Below are 21,295 nucleotides of genomic sequence, written 5' to 3' on the forward strand. Positions count from 1 at the left end.
CGTTGTCCTAAGCGATGGGATCTGATGCCTTTTGATGGCTGGTTTTTAAGCTACCTTATCAGCATAAGCATTGTCTTAAGCGATGGGATCTGATGCCTTTTGGTGGCCCTTGCAGTGAATGACTCCATCTTCCTTTGGAAGTAAAGCCGCCTTGAGAAGAGTTTTTATTAAAGAGGCATTAATAATGGAGGACACTTGTATAGTGAGGAAACATTTTTCAGCCTATATAACAGCATGGGGGTGCAGGATATGGAAAGCATGTTTACAGTCAGTATAAATATTGATGCATAGTCCCTTTGCAAGATTGAGGGCCTGAGTTAAGGCAATGAGTTTGGTTTGCTGAGAGGTAGCACAGAGGGGCAGAGCGGTAGCCTCAATGATAGATATGGAAGATACTATAGCATAGCCTGCCTTTGCTAGTGAGTGGCAATTAGGCCTGGTGGAACTGCCATCAATAAACCAAGTGTGATCAGGGTGAGGAACAGGAAAGAAGGAAATATGAGGAAATGGAGTGAATGTCAGGTGGATCAGAGCGATACAGTCATGTGGGCCAGTTGTGGTATCAGGAATAATGTGGGGGCCAGCCTAAAACAGTAAGGTCAAGTTGTTTGGACAGAAAGGCTACACAAGGCTACACAGTCCCAGCTCTTGTGTAAGAATTTTGACCACACAGCCCTGTACTTTGGCTGCATGTAATGAAAAGGGTTGCGATGAGTTAAGGAGAGCTAGTGTGGGAGTAGCTTCTAGGGCTGCTTTTAAGGAATGGAAAGAGGAGTGGTGAAAGGATTTAGGATCTGTGGGGTCAGCTAGGTTTGCTTTTGTGAGTTTATACAATGGTTTAGTCAGGATGGTAAAACTAGATATCCAAAGGCAGAAGTACCTAACCATGACTAGGAAGGAAAGGAGTTGTTGTTTTGTAGAAGGGGTTGGGGTTTGGGAGATTAGCTGGACACAATCGGTAGGGAGAGCACATGTGTTTTCATGAAGAATTATGCCGAGATAGGTAATGGATGAGGAAGAAATTTGGGCTTGACTGAGGTAATGGGAGCTGTCTGTGAAGCCTTGCAGCAGTACAGCCCAGGTAATTTGCTGAGCCTAATGGGTGTCAGCGTCAGTCCAAGTGAAAGAGAAGAGAGGCTGGGATGAAGGGTGCAAAGAAATAGTAAAGAAAGCATGTTTGAGATTCAGAACAGAATAATGGGTTATGGAGGGGTTGTGGAGGGAGGTACTGAGGATAGGAGAGTATATGGTTTTGACACCAAGGGGTGGATAGGCAAGACAATTGGTTGATAAGGTACAGAACCTGAAATAACCTGTAAGTCTTGTCTGGGTTTTGGACAGGTAAAATGGGGGAATTGTAAGAGAGTTTATAGGCTTTAAAAGGCCATGCTGTAACAGGCAAATGATAACAGGCTTTAATCCTTTGGGGTAAGGGTGATTAGGTTTTAATGGGATGGTAAGGGGTGCATGAATTGTCACCAAGGAGGGAGTCTCTACTCCCTGTCCTATACTTGTGGATTAAAGTGGGGAGATACAAGGGGAGGATGTGAAGGAGGCTTTGAACTGGGGAAAAGGATGGCAATGAGGTGTGGTTGTAGCCTAGGAATAGTCAGGGAAGCAGATAATTTAGTTAAAATGTCTTGACCTAATAAGGGAGCTGGGCAGGTGGGGATAACTAAAAAGGAGTGCGTAAAAGAATGTTGTCCAAGCTGGCATCAGAGTTGGGGAGTTTTAAGAGGTTTAGAAGCCTGGCCGTCAATATCCACAACAGTTATGGAGGCAAGAGAAACATGCCCTTGAAAAGAAGGTAATGTGGGGTGGGTAGCCTCCATATTGATTAAGAAGGGTATGGACTCACTTTCCACTGTAAGAGTTACCTAAAGCATCTGTGATGGTCCAGGAGGCTTCTGAGGTGATTAGGCAGTGTCAGTCTTCAGCTGCTAAGCCAAGAATATCTGGGAAGGAGTCAGTCAGAGAGCCTTGGGCTAGAGTTCCAGGGGCCCTAGGAGTGGCTGCAAGGCGAGCTGGACAGTCTGATTCCCAGTGGGGTCCCGCACAGATGGGACATGGCTTAGGAGGAATCCCGGGCTGCAGGCATTCCTTGGCCCAGTGGCCAGATTTCTGGCACTTGAAGCAAGATCCTGAGGGAGGCAGTCCTGTAGGAATGCCTGACCACTGTGGCTTAGGCATTTTGAAGTTCTTGTGTGCTGGAGGTGTGGCTGGGTTTTGTCTCACAGCAGAGGCAAGTAATTTTAACTCTTCTCTATTATTGTGCACCTTGAAGCAAGGTTAATTAAGTCCTATTGTGGGGTTTGAGGGCAAGAATCTAATTTTTGGAGCTTTTCTAATGTTGGGAGTGGGTTGGGTAATAAAATACATATTGAGAATAAGACGGCCTTCTGGCCTTTCTGGGTCTAGGGTGGTAAACCATCTAAGGTTGTTGCCAAATGGGCCATGAACTGGGTTGAGTTTCTATATTTGATGAAAAAGAGCCTAAATGCTAACTGATTTGGGAAAGGTCAGATAAGGAAAAAGGAGTATTAACCTTGGCTATGGCTTCAGCTCCAGCCACCTTTTTAAGAGGAAATTGTTGGGCAGGTGGGGGAGGGCTAGTCATGGAACGAAACTGTAAGCCAGACCGGGTGTGAGGAGGGGAGGTGATAAAAGGATCATAGGGTGGGGGAACGGAGGCTGATGAAGAACTGGGACCTGGCTTGGCCTGGCGAGGAGCAGCCTGGGGAGGAGAGGACAGATGGGTCTGTAGAAAAGGAAGATAGAAAAGACTCAGTGACGCTTGGGGTTGGGACTGAAGGGACAGGTGGGAGGGAAAGAAGGAGGATTTGGGATGAGTCGCATTGGGAACAGATTAGGGAGGGACCAATGTGTAAAAGAATGCCTGGACATCAGGCATCTCACACCATTTGTCTTTTTTGACAAAAATCATCAAGGTCTTGTAAAATGGAGGAATCAAAAGTGCCATTTTCTGGCTATTTAGAACCATTATAGAGTTTGTATTGGGGCCAAGCGGTGTTGCAGAAGAAAATAAGATGCTTAGGTTTTAGGTCAGGTGAGAGTTGAAGAGGTTTTAAGTTTTTAAGAACACAGGCTAAGGGAGAAGATGCAGGAATGGAGGGAGGAATGTTGCCCATAGTGAAGGAGGTAAGTTTAAAGAGAAAGGTAGAGACATGGAGAAGAGGGTGGTGAGCAGTCCTGGGCTGCAATGTGGGTGAACATCCAAAGCAGGCGTCCCCGCAATTAACTTGCCACCAAGGGAATGTGGGTGAATGACCAAGGCAGATGTCCCCACGGTGATCAGACACCAATGAAATGTGGGTGAATAATCAGGCAGGCGTCCCCACAGTGATTAAACACCAAGGGAAAACTGTCTTCCTGAGTCTAAGACTGGCGCCGGAGTTTTGGGTTCACGGATAAAATGTGTCTCCTTTGTCTCTACTAGCGAGGAAAAAGAACTGGAGTTGGAAGGACAGGGAGATTGAAGGGTAGCAAGAGAGGCTGCAGAAGAGAGTGAAAAGACTGCTTACCCGATTTGAAATTGGTGAGATGTTCCTTGGACTGGTTGGTCTGAGGACCCGAGGTCATAGGTAGATTTCCTCACGGAGTGAGGGCGGGGACAGGCCTCCCGAAGGAGTACCCCTGTCCCGGGTCTTCAGCACCAAATGTCATGCATGTCCATGTGAAGAGCCCACCAAACAGGCTTCGTGTGAACAATAAAGCTTTTTAATTACCTGGGTGCAGGCAGGCTGAGTCCAAAAAGAGAGCGAAGGGAAATAGGGGTGGGGCCGTTTTATAAGATTTGGGTAGGTAATGGTAAATTACAGTCAAAGGGGGTTGTTCTCTGGTGGGCAGGGGCAGGGGTCACAAGATGCTCAGTGGGGGAGCTTCTGAGCCAGGAGAAGGAATTTCACAAGGTAATGTCATCAGTTAAGGCAGGAACAGGCCATTTTCACTTCTTTTGTGATTCTTCAGTTACTTCAGGCCATCTGGATGTATACGTGCAAGTCACAGGGGATATGATCGCTTAGCTTGGGCTCAGAGGCCTGACATGCGTGTTTATCTATAAATACGATGCCAATTTTACTTATGGCTTATCTTATATTCTTTGTTAGCTGATTTTCGATGGTAGTTTTATCTTGTCTAAGTGAGTAGTCGTGGAGATAGTCTTATTATCACGATGTGTTTAATGATGAATATATATTTTCTTTTTGTGAGAGAAACACTTTTGTGATTTGAAGTTAATTTTTAAAAAGATTTACAATTCTGTATTTTTGTCAGTTTTTCCTTGAAAACGTTGTTTTAAAAACACATAACAAAATTTACCATCTTAAATTTATTGACGTGTATATTTCACAGCCAGCTGTGGTTGTGGCTCTCATCTGTAATCCCAGAATTTTGGGAGGTCAAGACAGGAGGATATCTGGAGCTGAAAAGTTTGAGACCAGCCTGGGGAATACATGGAGACCCCTCTCTATAAAAAAAACTTAATAATAGCCAGGTATGGTGGTGTGCAGCTGTGGTCCCAGCTACATGGGAGATTGAGGGGGAGTCAAAATTGTGCCTCTACACTCCAGCTTGGGTGACAGTGTGAGACCGTGTCTCAAAAAAAAAAAAAAAAATGCTCTTCACTTCAGGCATGTTAAGTATATTCACATTGTTGTGCAAAAGATTTCTAGAAACTTTACATATTGCAAAACTAAAACTCAGTAACCATTAAGTAACAACATCTCATTTTACCCTCTCTCCAGCTTTTGGCAGACAAAACTTCCACTTTTTGTTTTTATGATTTTGACTACTTAAGATATCTCATATAAGTGGAATCATACAGTATCCATAATTTTGTTACTGGATTAATTCAACTGACATAATATTCTCAATCTTCATCTTAAAATGTGACAAGATTGTTCTTTTTAAGGTGGAATAATATTCCATCGTATGTATATGTTACATTTTTTGATACGTTTATAAATCAAGGAACATCTAGGTTGCTTCAGACTTTTGGCTTTTGTGAATACTGGTATAATAAAGATGAATTTTCAAATATGCCTCCCAGGTCCAGTGTTGCATTTTTTTTTTTTCCCCCCTCAGACGGAGTATTGCTTTGTCACCTAGGCTGGAGTGCAGTGGTGTGATCTTGGTTAACTGCAACTTCTGCCTCCTGGGTTCAGCTGATTCTCCTGCTTCAGCCTTTCGAGTAGCTGGGGTTATAGATACCCACCACCACACCCAGCTAATTTTTTGTACTTTTAGTAGAGATGGGGCCAGGCTGGTCTCAAACTCCTGACCTCAGGTGATCTGCCCCCTCAGCCTCCCAAATTACTAGGATTATAGGCTTGAGCTACTGTGCCTGGCCTTCATTACATATTTTGGATATAGATTTATAAATGAGGAACATTTATAACTTTTTAAAATAATGGCTGCATCTTTGTTTTCCACCAGCATTCAACATGGATTTCATTTTTATTGTATCATCAACAGATTTGGTGTTTTAAAAAAATGTATCATGGCCATATTAATGGGTATGAGGTGATTTTGTTTGTCATTGTGGTTTTTTTTTCATTTCTTTACAAATTAGTAATTTTATGTGTCCTTTCAAATGCTTTTTCTCATTTGTGTACTTTTCTAATGAAAATGTTGTTTGTCCATTTCTAAATCAAGTTATTCAACCTTATTTTTTAGTTTTAAGAGTCGTTTATATATTTTGAATATTAACTTCTTTCACGTTTAATTTGCAAATATTTTCACCTATTTTCTAAGGGATGTCATTACTCTTGAATTGTTTTTTGGTATGAAGAAATTTTGAAGCCTATTGTAGTTAAACTTTTCTGTTATTTCATTTGCTGCTCATGTATTTAATTTTGTATCTAAGAAAATGGTGCCAAGGCCAATGTCATGTCTTTTTCCTGTAGTTTTTCTAAAAGATTTGTTGGTTTTTTTATGTCTCAGCATTTTATTTAAAATATATTTTTGTATCATTCTAGGAAATAATCCAACTTTATTTTATCAGTGCTGATATTCAGTTTTCAAAATCATTTTTTTGAAGAGATTATTTCTATTTTGTGATCATGGCAACTTCGTGGAAGATCATTTGATCATATACAGAAGGATTCATTTCTGAGCTCTCCATTCTGTTCTTTCATCTGTTCATCTTTGTTTCTGTATCTCATTGTTTATATTCTTTAGCTTTTAACTGTAGGTTGTATTGACATCTTTGAAAAATAACATTTTTTGACCCCTGAGCAAGAATATGTTGAAGAGTGTGTTTCATATTCACATGGTTTTGAATTTGCCAGTTTGAGTTTGCTTTTAATTCCTAGTTTCATTCAGCTTTTGTTGGAAAACACACAGTGTATAATTTTAGTGTTTTTAAAGTGATTTGTTGTTGTTTTGAGACAAGATCTTACTGTCAACAGGCTGCAGTGCTGTGGCATAACTTTGGCTCACTGTAGCCTCAGTCTCCTGGGCTCGAGTGATGCTTTCACCTCACTTTTCTGAGTGGCTAGTACTACAGTCATGCACTACCATGTCTGGCTAATTGTTTGCTTGTTTGTAGTGTTAGGATCTCACTATGTTGCCCAGGCTGGTCTCATACTTTTGGCACCAATGGATTGTCTTACCTTGGTCTCTCAAAGTGTTAGGATTATAGGCAAGAGCCACTGCACCCGGTCAGTATTTTAAAATTTAATAAAACTTGCTATGTGTCCTAACGGAATACACCAGGTGCAAATAGAAATATTGTGTATTATCTTGGTTTTCACTGGAGAGTTTTGTGTGTGTCTGTGAAGCCTAGTTGGTCTATAATATGGTTTGGATGTCCCTGTTCTCCAGACCTCATGCTGCAAAATAAATCCTCAATGTTGGTTGTGAGACCTGGTGGGACATGTTTTTGTATGGGGGCAAATTTCTCATCAATGGCTTGGTACATCCTCTTGGTAATCAAAAAGTTTACACTCCATTAATTCAAATGAGAGCTGGTTCATTAAAAGAACCTGGCTTCTTCACCTCACACTTGCTCTGTCTCTCATATAATATGTCCAGTTACTTTTTACCTTCTACCATGATTTTAAGCTTCTTGATATCCTCACCAGAAGCAGATGCTGGCACACACTTCTTATACAGTCTGCCAAACTGTGAGCCAAATAAACATTTTCCTTTATAAATTATGCACTCCCATGTGTTCCTCTATATGCAAAATAACTAATATAGTCTATAATGTTGTCTCAGTTTTCTGTTTCTTATTTTTTATCTGAATTTTCTATTTATTTCTTCAAATGGGGTCTTGATGTCTGCAATTATTATGTCGCTATGTATGTCTTGCTTCACTTTTGTCAATATTTGCTTTATATATTTTAAAGCCCTTATGTTATATACACATATACATATAGATAGATAAATACTATAAATTCCTGCTAAATCAACTCACTTTATCATAATATAATATCAATCATTGTCTCATGGTAGTACTTAAAGCATATTCTGTCCAATATAATTATGACCACCTCACTCACTTGTGGTTACTATATTCATGGAATATACATTTTTTTATTCTGTTACTTTCAGCCTATTTGACTCAATGATTAAATTAGTCTCTTGTAGGCAGCATACTGTATGCTTTATAAAAAACCACTCAGGCATTCTATATCTTTTTCTTTATATAACTTTATTTATTTATATATATATACACACACACACACATATATATATACACAAGTGTGTGTGTATATATATATATGTGTATATATATATTTTTTTCCAGATGGAGTTTCACTCTTGTTGCTTAGACTGGAGTGCAATGGTGTGACCCCGGTTCACTGCAACCTCTGCCTCTCAGGTTCAAGCAATTTTCCTGTCTCAGTCTCCCAAGTAGCTGGGAGTACAGGCGCCTGCAACCACACCCAGGTACTTTTTTCTATTTTAAGTAGAAATGGGGTTTGACCATGATGGCCAGGCTGGTCTTGAACTCCTGATCTCAGGTGGTCTACCTGCCTCGGCATCCCAAAGTGCTGGTATTACAGGCATGAGCCACCACATCCGGCCTTGTGTATTTTGGAGATAGTGTCTCACTCTGTCAACCAGGCTGATTTGCTCGGTTCACTGCTGCCTGAATCTCCCAAACTCAGATGATCCTCTCATATCAGCCTCTCAAGTAGCTGCATTGCAAGTATGTAACATCACACCCAGCCAACTTTTTTTTTTGTATTCTTTGTCGAGACAGATTATTGCCATGTTGCTGATTCTGGTCTTGATCTCCTGGGATCAAGTGATCAGCCTATCTTGGCCTTCCAAAGTCCTGAGATTATATTTCATTATATTTATTAAGTAGTTTAATACGTTTATATTTAAAATGATTCCTTAAAGAAATGAAGTTGTTATTTCCAGTTATATTGTTATTGTTTCATGTGTTTCTAGTAGTATATTTTTCTCATTTCCTTTTTTACTCTCTTTAATTTTGTACTGGCATGGTTTGATTTTTTTTGTTTTCTTTTAGATACTTTCTTTAAACAGAATCTTTGCAATCATCTTGAAAACTGTAGATTACATACATCTTACAGTTAAAGCAATATATTTTAATCTCATGACAACTTCAATTGAATACAAAAACTATGCCTCTATATTTTCCAGTTTGTTGTTGATTTTAAAATTATTCTATATGGTGTATCTATTAACATATTTATGCGGATTTCCATATTGTTTTTTATATTCTATAAAAGTACTTTAAAGGTCTTGTGTACCATCATTTTGTTAGTTTGTTTGTTTTGTTTTGTTTTGAATTGAGTCTTGCCCTATTGCTTAGGACGGAGTGTATAGATGTGATCTTAGCTCACTGAAACCTCGGCCTCCCAGGTTCAACAATTATCCTGCCTCTGCCTCCCTAGTAGCTGGGATTACAGATGCCTGCCACCAAGCCTGGCTAATTTCTTGTATTTTTTAGTAAAGATAGGCTTTCACCATGTTGGCCAGGCTTGTCTTGAACTCCTGACCTCAGGTGATCCACCCGCCTCAGCCTCTCAAAGTGCTGGGCTTACAGGTGTGAGCCACAGCACCCAGCTGGAAATTACTTTTTATCTCACTATTCATAGCATTTCATATCAATACAAAGATTGACACATCTAGATATAAATATACATAGGAAGATAAATACTCACATAGAGAATTGTATAAATATTTCTATCTAAACATTTATGTATACAAAACATGTTCCCCAAAAGACATTTTTAATCTTTTAGCATGCACTAAAGATGCTGATGTAGAATTACTTCTTTTTTCTTTTGCTAAATAACATGTCAGAATGGAACATAGTTATACAATTTTGTTTATGTAAATATCAACAAAGCTCTATCTTCAAGGGCAGGCCACAGAAATAAGCTGAAAAGAAAGTCATGTAACACATCTGTCCAGGACAGTATTTCAGCGCTCTGCATGTCTCCTCATTCTGTGCATGTTGTGTTCACGCCCACCATTTGGGGCCTGTCTCGACAAAGCCACAGTCACCATTTAGATAATTTGATGATTGTATACACCTGGGCTGAGCTACTTGGCTGGTTGGGATCACCTGGGCTGTGCAAACTGGCTGATTGCAATCACCTGGTTTCTGCTAATTTGCTTAATTTATCTCAGCTTCAGGGGTAGAATACGGAGATGTCATCTGACCTACTTTATTTCTGAGGTTTTTTTTAAGGGTCATATGCAGAAATAAACATTTCATAGACATACCCATGTGACTCATTTTGTGTGTATATGTTTATCGAGCCACCTATTTTGTATCTATATGTACAGAAAGAAGCCTATAAAATAAACTTGATCTGAGGCTATTTCCATTTTCTTTACCTACAGGTTAGGTAAATCAATCAGCTACTGAGCTCAGTGAAGATTTATTCAAACCAAGCCATACACCATATTACATTTTTTTCATAAGTGTAAAAATATCTTTAATAACCTGGAACCTGGGTGTTTTAAATTCTCTTCCCATTAAACCAGCCCCATGAGGTTCTGTTCATCTATCTAGGAACCGCCAGAAATGCTTGACGTCAGTGGGCTGAGCCTTCCTCACAAAGCAGATTTGACCTGGCAAATAAGAGCCACCTGTGGCACTTCAGTGAATATTCACTATCACCCATTTGAAATGTGGCCAAGTACCATGTACCATTATATTTGCTTCCATCATCATCATCTATCTTCTAAAAAGAGACCTAGACTTCTTTTTCATTACCATAAATACCTGACTTCTGCCTCAAAGACAAAAAGACAAGAGTGTGATTTTACATCACACACTCTTGGAAATAAATACAGTTCTTGTCTTGATGGAAGTTCTAAAGAGAAAGAATAAGTATTCTCATATTTAGGTTAGGACCTTTGGACAGGGGCTGGTTCATCTCTGACCCTACATACAACAATAAAAGAAAAGTCAATCCCGACACGGCAGTAAATAACTCGAAAGGCCTTAGTAAGTATTCATCTTCCAGAAGTGCACAACAAAGCCCAGTGCTTCCTTTGAATATATTAAGTGCAGCAGGATGTATATCAGAGCATTCCTCTATTTCTGTACTATTCTAGATATAGTATTCTATAGGGAAAAGATTTTTATACATGTATGAAAGGTTTTTGTATTACTGTTTGTAGCAATAGCTATCAATACTTCCACATTCAATGTCTTTATTCTGTATGAATATATATAAAGATTGTTCCAGCTTCATATATATATATATTTATACATATTAGGTATGTATATGAATATACATACATGGTAGATACAGAAACACAAACATATGAATGTGTCTTTGTAAACATTAATGTATACATATAATATTCTCCCACTTTTTAAATTATAGAGCATATACTAAGGATGCAGATGTAGAATTAATTGCCTTCTGTTTTGCTCAACAGCATGTCAGAATAAAACATAGCCATACAATGTTGTTTATAGAAACATAAAGATTCAGCTTCAGGTTTCAGGCCTTGTAAAGCTGTGTGGTATATACTGTCCAGGTGAGCAAATAAGGCCCTGCATTTCTTTTTGGTGTGCATGGGCTATTTACATTTACCATTTCGGGCATACCTGAATGAATCTGTAGCCACTATTTAGATAATTAGCTGATTGGGATCACCTGGACTGAGCTAATTGGCTAATTGAATTCACCTGGACTGATCAGTTGGTTGATTGGAATCACCTGGGCTGAGCTAATTCACTGATTGAAATCACCTGGACTGAGTGAATGGTGCTTCAAAATCACCTGTGCTAAACTAATGGGCTCATCAGTTGAGCTAACTGGCTGATTGGTATCACCTAGAATAAGATAGTTGGCTGTTAGAAATCACCTGGGCTAATCAGCCGGGCTGAGCTAATTTGCTGATTGGATTCTCCTGGGATGTGCTAATGGGCTGCTTGGAATCCCCTAATTGGCTGATTTAAATTATCTAAGCTGAGTTAATTGATTCAGAAAAGTTGAACACTGAGCTGGGCTGGTGGCTCATGTCTGTAATCCCAGCAATTTGGGAGGCCGAGTCAGGCAGATCATTTGATGTCAGGAATTTGAGACCAGTCTGGCCAATACAGTGAAACCCTATCTCTACTAAAAATACATAAATTAGCCAGGCTTGGTTGTGGGTGCCTGTAATACCAGGTACTGGGGAGGCTGAGGCAGCAGAATCGCTTTAACCAGGGATGTGGAGGTTGCAGTGAGCCAAGATTGTGCCATTGCACTCCAGCCTGAGCAAGAGTGAAACTCTGTCTCAAAAAAGGAAAAAATATCTATCTATCTATCTATCTATCTATCTATCTATCTACTGTCAGAGGATGATAACTGGAAGTATTTTAGAGATGTTAAGAATCTGAAATTATTTTTACTTTTAGTTTTTATAAATGTTTCTTAAGCAATTTTAATTTCCAAAAAACTTGTAAATAAATGTTGTCAGTTTAATTTTTCTGAAGAATTTAAATAGAGTCAAATTATACATATCAAAAAATCTACTTTTCTGGTAGTAGATCAGCTTAATTTTCAGAACAAATGTGTTAAACTTCACGAAATTTTATGCTGACCAATTTGGTCAGTAGCCTCTTTCATACAACTGGGAGAGATGACACCAAGATGTAGCATTCATGTTGGGTGAGAGACTAAATGACTACCAGTAGCTAGATAATTTCTGTTTTACTAATAAATGTTTTTTTTATATTTTTTATTTTTTATTGATCATTCTTGGGTGTTTCTCGCAGAGGAGGATTTGGCAGGGTTACAGGACAATAGTGGAGGGAAGGTCAGCAGATAAACAAGTGAACAAAGTTCTCTGGTTTTCCTAGGCAGAGGACCCTGCGGCCTTCCGCAGTGTTTGTGTCCCTGGGTACTTGAGATTAGGGAGTGGTGATGGCTCTTAACGAGCATGCTGCCTTCAAGCATCTGTTTAACAAAGCACATCTTGCACCGCCCTTAATCCATTCAACCCTGAGTGGATACAGCACATGTTTCAGAGAGCACGGGGTTGGGGGTAGGGTCACAGATCAACAGGATCCCAAGGCAGAAGAATTTTTTCTTAGTACAGAACAAAATGAAAAGTCTCCCATGTCTACCTCTTTCTACACAGACACGGCAACCATCCAATTTCTCAATCTTTTCCCCACCTTTCCCCCCTTTCTATTCCACAAAACCACCATTGTCATCACGGCCCGTTCTCAATGAGCTGTTGGGTACACCTCCCAGACGGGGTGGTGGCTGGGCAGAGGGGCTCCTCACTTCCCAGTAGGGGCGGCCGGGCAGAGGCGCCCCTCACCTCCCAGATGGGGCGGCTGGCCAGGTGGGGGGCTGAACCCCCACCTCCCTCCCGGACGGGGCGGCTGGCCGGCGGGGGGCTGACCCCCCCACCTCCCTCCCGGACAGGGCGGCTGGCCAGGCGGGGGGCTGACCCCCCACCTCCCTCCCGGACAGGGCTGCAGGCTGGGCGGTGGGCTGACCCCCCCACCTCCCTCCCGGACGGGGTGGCTGGCCGGGCTGAGGGGCTCCTCACTTCCCAGTAGGGGCGGCCGGGCAGAGGCGCCCCTCACCTCCCGGACGGGGCGGCTGGCCGGACTAATAAATGTTTATTTTCATTTCTATATTGTCTCAAGTTATGTTAACAATAAAGTAATAACCTTTATCCAGGAAATTTTGAAAACTTATTTTTTAATCAGCCATAACAGTAAGCAAAGACAGAGAAATGAAGGTTTTTACCAGTCATAATTTATATATTAAAATTAAAATACTTCTAGAAATAAAGAAGGAAAGGAAGAAAGAAATATACAAACAAATGAAAAGCAGCCTGGTCAACATGGTGAAAGCCTGCCTCTACTAAAAATACAAAAATTAGCCTGGTGTGGTGGCGCACACTTGTAATCTCAGCTACTCAGGAGGCTTAGGCATGAGAATCACTTGAACCTGGTAGGCAGAGTTTGCAGTGAGCTGAGATTGCACCACTGCACTCCAGCTTGGGTGACAGAATGAGACTCCATCTCAGACAAAACAAAACAACAACAAAATAAAAGAGAAAGAAGGAAGTTGATTACTCACAATAGCTAAGGTATGAAATCAACCTAAGTGTTCACCAATAGGTGAATGGAGAAAGAAAATATGGTATATATACACAATGAAATGCTATTCAGCCCTTAAAAATAAGAAAGTCTTGTTATTTGCAACAACATTCATGAACCTGAAAGATATTATGTTAAGTAAAATAAGTCAGCACAGAAAAAAAACAAAATCCTGGTTTTTTTTTTTTTTGAGATGGAATTTTGCTTTTGTCACCCAAGCTGGAGTGCAGTGGCACCATCTCCACTCACTGCAACTTCCAGCTCCCAGGTTCAAGAGATTCTCCTGCCTCAGCCTCCTCAGGACCTGGGATTACAGGCATGTGCCACCACGCCCAGCACATTTTTATATTTTTAGTAGAGATAGGATTTCCCCCATGTTGGCCAGGCTAGTCTCAAACTCCTGACCTCGATTGATCCACCCACCTCAGCCCCTCCAAGTGTTGGGATTACAGGCGTCAGCCCTGTGCCCAGCCCACATAATCCTATTTCTATGTAAAGTGTAAAAAAAAAAAAAAATAAACTCATAGAAGCAGACGGTACAAGGATAAAACAAATAAAAAATCCCCTATAAGGTTTTTTGTCTGGTTAAGAGAGCTTCTTCATGATTTTTCAGGGGTTATATTTTCTTTTATTTTCCACATTTTCCTGTTCTTCAGCCAATGGACGAAAAAAGATACAGAGAAGACACATTTACCTTTTATCCGCTTCACTTCCATTCACTATTATTCATTGTGGATACAGATGAGAGTAGCAGTTTTCTGGTAGGACAGCCACTTCTCTGCAATAAACAAAAAACTGAAAAAAAATTAGCATATGCATCAATAACCCTTCTAGTAAAATAAAGATTAATTTTGTTGATTTCTATTGAGTTCCTGTAATATTTGATCAAAAGCTAGCAAAAGCACAGTAGAAAAGGAAAATTGCTCTAAATAAGAATATTGTGAATGGTTATTTTGTCAATATAAGTAAAAATATGACCTCACACTAATAGTCTCACCTATAGTTGTACAACGTCAAATGCTAATTTTTATTTAAAATTTTATTTCATATAAGTATTCAATTTATATCACCTGCCTTTGCTATTTCAATGCCTTCTTCACTTTATATCAGTGAAAAACAGGCCAGCAGGTCCTAGGAAAGCACGTTGTGCTATTGTTACTTTAACAATAAACAGGTCAAGCATGGTGGCTCATGCCTGTAATCCAGCACTTTTGAGAGGCCGAGGTGGGTAGATCACAGGGTCAGGAGTTCGAGACCAGCCTGGCCAATATGGTGAAACACCGTCTCTACTAAAAATACAAAAATTCCCAGGTGTGGTGGCTCAAGCCTGTAATCCCAGCACTTAGGGAGGCTGAGGCTGGTGGATTGCTTGAGGTCATCAGTTCAAGACCAGCCTGGGCAACATGGCTAAACCCCTTCTCTACTAAAAACACAAAAAATTAGCTGTGCATGGTGGTGGGTGCCTGTAATTCCAGCTACTCAGGAGGTTGAGGCAGGAGAATCTCTTGAACCTGTGAGACCAAGGTTGCCGTGAGCCAGGATCATGCCACTGTACTCCACCCTAGGCAACAAAGTAAGACTCCTCTCAAAACAATAAAATCAGCTGGGCGTGGTGGCGGGTGCCTGTAGTCCCAGCTACTAGGGAGGCTGAGGCAGGAGAATCGCTTAAACCCGAAAGCCAGAGGTTGCAGTGATCTGAGATCATAACACTGCACTCCAGCCTGGGTGACATAGCGAGACTCTGTCTCAAAAAACAAAAAACAAAAAGCAAAAACTGATCATGAATAGCACTTTTTTGGTTGCTACACACGTGTGAAACACTGTTATTTGGCTTAAGGTACTGGGTTTTTTTTTTTTTTTTCTTTTTCTTTTTCTTGTTTGAGATGGAGTTTTGCTCTTGTTGCCCAGGCTGGAGTACAGTGGCACAATCTCATCTCACTGCAGCCTCTGCCCACAAGGTTCACACAACTCTTCTGCCTCAGCCTCCCCAGTAGCTGGGATTACAGGCACCTGCAACCACACCTGGCTAATTTCTTGTATTTTTAGTAGAGATGGGGTTTCACCATGTTGGTCAGGCTGGTCTTGAACTCCAGACCTCAGGTGATCCACCCGCCTTGGCCTCCCAAAATGCTGACGTTACAAGCGCGAGCCACCACATTCAGCCTGGTTTTCTTTTTTTTTGAGACAGAGTCTCATCTGTCACCCAGGCTGGAGTGCAATGGCATCATCTCGGCTCACTGCAATCTCTGCCTCCTGGGTTCAAGTGATTCTTCTGCCTCAGCCTCCCAAGTAGCTGGGACTACAGGTGCATGCCACCACGCCTGGCTAATTTTTGTATTTTTAGTAGAGATGGGGTTTCACCATGTTGGCCAGGCTGGTCTTGAACTCCTGACCTCTTGATCCACCCACCTCGGCCTCCCAAAGTGCTGGGATTACAGGCATGAGCCACCACGCCCAGCCCTATTTTTTTTCTAAATTTACTGGTAATATAAAATTCTTCGCTAAGAAGACATGATCTTATTCAAATGTTTTATGAGATTTCATTGATGTCTGAATTATCTGGAATATTAAAATTTTTCATGAACTCAAATCAAGTACTATACATAATCTTTTAGTAAAAGCTTTTCTGAGGCAGAGTAAGATTTATAACATTTTATTATCATATGGAAGAAGTGTATTAACCATGTTTTCAGTAATCACTCTGAACACAGCATTCTCAGTTCACAGTGTAAAAAGTGAAGTAGAGGTTCCTCTTCAGACTTTTCTACCTAATTATGAATAGTAACTTCTCTTAGAAGCAAAGTTTATTCAAAGACCTGTGCTAACATTCTTAAATATCTGCTAAGCACAATTAAAAAGTCAATGGACTTTATGTTCTTAGCTCCCACAATTTAGCCTAAATATTTGCCCTGGCATGCTTATATTAATCCAAGCAAGCATTAGGTCATAGCCTGTTCCTCCTCCTTATTTGAAGGTGTTTTTACCTTTCTCAGCATTCCACAAGTTACTTCCTCCTTCCTTTGTTCTCCTCTGCCTTTGTCTCTTTTAAAAAGTTCTAAGTTGCTAAACAATTGGGACAAATACAGAATGTGAGGTCCCACTCCAGCCAGTGAAAACCGGACACAGCAGTAGGGTGGACACGTCAAGTTATAAATGACTCTGTCTCCTCTGTTCAGTGTACTCGTGGCAAAACTGCTTTCTGCAAAAAAGTAAAAATGGCCTTGCTAAGAAAAATTAAATTTATTTTCAAGTGCTATTTCTTTACAGCACCAGAGAACAAACATTTCTAAAACCAGTATGGACCCTGAGTAATTCAGGGGGAATTGGTATCTCTGTAGAGACAGTAAGGAAATGCTGAGTGGAGGCACCACACTGCACATCAATGCTTTCCACATGCACCCATTAGAGTCTTAATTTAATTGGGCTGTTATTTGCATAGCTAGATAATTACCAACTTTAGTCATACTATTTTTTAGCAACTAATGGCATCTGTTACCCATTAATTTTATACATTTGCTTTTTTGAAAAACAAATCTTTTGTTAATTCACTCTAAATTGAGACTACATTTACAATCTTCAGTTTTTCAGTGTTAAAGCAAATCAGAGAAGAGCAATGTGTGTACATAACGTGCATTTTCCTGCCTACCAAAATTATTCTGGCTGGGAAAAGTGGCTCATGCCTGTAATCCCAGCACTCTGGGAGGCTGAGGTGGGTGGATTACCTGAGGTCAGGAGTTCAAGACAAGCCTGGCTAACATGATGAAATCCCATCTCTACTAAAACTACAAAAATTCTCCGGGCATAATGGCGGGTGCCTGTTATCCCATCTATTCAGGAGGCTGAGGCGGAAGAATCACTTGAACTAGGGAGGCAGAAGTTGCAGTGAGCTGAGTACGTGCCATTGCAGTGCAGCGTGAGTGACAGAGTGAGAATCCTTCTAAAAAAAAAAAGAAATTCTTTCTTCAATTACTTGGAAACCCTGGGAAGCCCCTATAAAATATTCCCTTTGAATACTTTAGCCAGGATTTCAGATTTCAAAAGGTCAAAAACAATCATTGAGCAAAGCTTAAATCTTGTCTTTGTTTCTTGTTAGTCATCTGGCCATTTCTGTAAGTATGGCAATTATGCGAAGCCATTGAAAAAATGTGGTCTTGGTAAATTTTATTCCATTTCAAATTTTTCTCTAATTGTTACTTTGGTCATGTGAATCTAAAAGAAACTATCTACATAACTAATCATGTATTCAAAAGCTATTCTTATTAATGTGTTTACAGTTTAATCTTGTATTACAGTATAGTAGAATCCTCTATAATTAGAAGTTAATTATTTATAAATTCATTGTTTTTAAGGTTTTTCAAATTTGAAAACAGACAATTAGGTATACTTTTTGAAGTAAGTTCAATTTTAGGACATTACCCATTTAGTCTTCATGGCATTTCTGTAATAAATAGTGTAAACCTGTGTCACCAGAATGGCACAGACATGCTGATTGAATTAGAATGAGTTCAGCCTTGTTGGTAGACTATTGGTATCCCAGAGGCAGATCATTCACTACGGCTTACTAAATACTGTTCCATAATGCCAGAGAGCACTTTTACTCAGGTTTCCCTTTTCCTCCCATTAATGTGGACCTTTTGTGGTCTCCTGTTTCTCTTAAGCTATCCCAGATGAGAGGTGATTATTTCTTGAATGAATGAGATTCCCTTTTTTTCCCCTCTGCCATAGAATCCTCTTATGTTCCTTACTGGAAGCAACATGCAGGAGGCAGAAATGATGACAAGATACATTTTTCCTGCCATGTGGCCACCATAAGCAGCTTACAACATGTTCTACCTAGAAGTCACTTACTTTCAGGCCAGCAGGGGTGTTTTTCTGTGATGTGTCTCTTTCTCTTAAAAGCACCTCTGATTAAGTTTAGCACAATCAGGATAATCTCCATTTTGATAAACACAAAGTCTACGGATGAGTAACCTAATTTCATAAGTGATTTCCCACCACAGTCACACATTTTTTTTACACTAAAGAGGAAAGTATGACACAGCACGTGTGCAACAGACTGGTAATCCAGGGTATTATCTTAGAATGTTGCCTACCCACCTAAATAAATGTTTAAAATCATCTTTTGCTCGGTACGGTGGCTCATGCTTCTAATACCAGCACCGTGGGAGGCTGAAGCAGGCAGATCATGAGGCCAGGAGTTTGGGACCAGCCTGGCCAACATGATGAAACCCTGTCTCTACTAAAAATACAAAAATTAGTCAGACGTGGTGGTGCATGCCTGTAATCTCAGCTACTTAGGAGGCTGAGGCAGGAGAATTGCTTGAACCCAGGAGGTGGAGGCTGCCATGAGCTGAGATCACGCCACTGCTCTCCAGCCTGGGAGACAGAGCAACACTCCATCATGGAAAAGAAAAGTCTTTCTGCTGCTTTTGTTATCTACATAAACAAAGATATCTACTGGATATAATAATTAACTACTTTTTAATTTTATTCATTACAAATAACACTATTTTTCTGGCTTAAATTATTTTTTATGCACCATTTATACATTCACACACACATAGAACAATAAAAATATATCCAATTATTCAATTTTGGTTGAATGTTCATTCAAATAAGTGTTAAAAATGATTTTTTTTTTCCTGTTTTAAGAGGGCTTTTATTATTGTACTCAAGAGAGTTGTTTCTGGAGACGAAGTTGCCTGTGCTTTAATAGGCAGACTCTGGGGAGAATCCGAATCACAGGCCAGAACATTTTATATTAATAAATTCAATACAAAGCAGAAAGTATAGACTTGCTTTCACCATTTTAAAAGTGTTTAGTTTTGTTAATCACCTAAATAACATAATTTTTGTTGCAGTAATTGCTCTTTTATTCTGAAAATATGTACAAACCTATACTCACACAAAAACACTCAATTCATAATTTTCTTCCACCTCAGGTTTATCTTCAGAGTAATATGTGTATATTTAACTCTATGTAAATTAAAACTAAAAGTCTATGTGTTTGCAGGCAGAGACCACATGTTCAAGGAAAACTATATTACAAGTATTTATAATTTTTCAGGACTCAGAAATGTATGGATTTTATTTTGATTTTCTTTTTTTTTTTTTTTTTTTGAGATGGAGACTCACTCTGTCAGCCAGGCTGGAGTGCAGTGGCATGATCTCAGCTCACTGCAACCTCTGCCTCCTGGGCTCAAATGATTCTCCTGCCTCAGCCTTCTGGCATGTGCCACCATGCCTAATTTTTGTGTTTTTAGTAGAGACAAGGTTTCACCACATTGGGCAGGCTGGCCTTGAACTCCTAACCTCAAGCATTCCACCCGTCTCGGCCTCCCAAAGTGCTGGAATTACAGATGTGAGCCACTGTGCCTGGCCGTATTTTATTTACATTTTTGTATAATTATTATGACCATAGAAATAATCCTGTAGTCAATAACAATTTAATTGTACATTTTAAAATGAATAAAAGCATATAATTACACTATTGGTAATGCAAAAGATAAATGCTAGAGGTGATGGATACCTTATTTACCATAATGTAATTACTACATATTGTAGGCCTGAGTCAAAAGATGCCATATAAGGCATAAATATATACACATATTATATACCCACGAATACAAATAAAAAATTTAAATAATAGTTAAAATTTAATCTATGGGAACAATATTCCTTAACTCATTTGCAGTTTAAAGCCACTGACAGTGATTACTAAAGATGTTATTTTACAATGTATGAAATAGTATATTCCTACAATATTGTACCTACACCCTTGAGTAAAGTGGGATACAGTTAGTGGCACAATAATGGTTCATTAAACGCACGACAGTCTTACCATGGTAAAAATAACATAAAATTAAGTTCACAAATAATCTAACAATTTTTTTTTTTTTTTGAGACAGAGTTTTGCTCTTGTTGCCCAGACTGGAGTGCAATGGCACAATCTTGCCCCACTGCAACCTCTGTCTCCCAGGTTCAAGTGTTTCTCCTGCCTCAGCCTCCTGAGTAGCTGAGATTACAGACATGCACCACCATGCCTGGCTAATTTTTTTTGTATTTTTAGTAGAGACTGGGTTTCTCCATGTTGGTCAGGCTGGTCTCGAACTCCTGACCTCAGGTGCTCTGCCCACCTTGGCCTCCCAAAGTGCTGAAATTACAGGCATGAGCCATCAAGCCCGGCCCTAACAGTTTTAAAATGTACTGCATTTTATTACATAAAAGTAGTAAAGTAATATACTCATTTATTTTAATATACTTTTAATTATTTCTTTGTATCACTATAATAAAGTATTGCTCTGAACATTTACGTTATACATTACTTAATAGAATTTTACTACAAACAGCCTCTCCACTTGTATTTTCATTATGCATCTTACATTTTAATGTTCTTACTATTTTATAGAAAAAGTCATAATGTCCAAATAATGTAAAAAAATCGAGTATCTCTGATGCAGAAGCCACTGATCACATGCTTTCTCACATATGAATAGAAATAAAATAACAGCATAATTTGAAAGCTACATTACATCATTATTCAGCTTTCAAAAAATTTTATTCAAGGAAACAAGTATACTTTCAACGTAATTACAATGCTTCCAAAAATCTACTCCTTTTAAAGTTAAATAGAAATCATTTACCTAAAAACTGCAGTTGTGGATTAGTTTTTATACTCAATGCTCTGATTTAGTGTAATGTCTGAAGTGTCGGGGCCTTAGTTAT

The 21,295-nt window shown here is 39.6% G+C and overlaps 1 pseudogene; it reads left to right on the forward strand.

Moving 5' to 3' along the window:
* The window catches only part of LOC115930172 (zinc finger protein 737-like), a 206,499-nt pseudogene that overhangs the window by 36,874 nt on the left and 148,330 nt on the right, over positions 1–21,295 (forward strand).

The sequence above is a fragment of the Gorilla gorilla genome, chromosome 20, assembly GCF_029281585.2.
Source record: "Gorilla gorilla gorilla isolate KB3781 chromosome 20, NHGRI_mGorGor1-v2.1_pri, whole genome shotgun sequence".
Taxonomy (NCBI): Eukaryota; Metazoa; Chordata; class Mammalia; order Primates; family Hominidae; genus Gorilla; species Gorilla gorilla.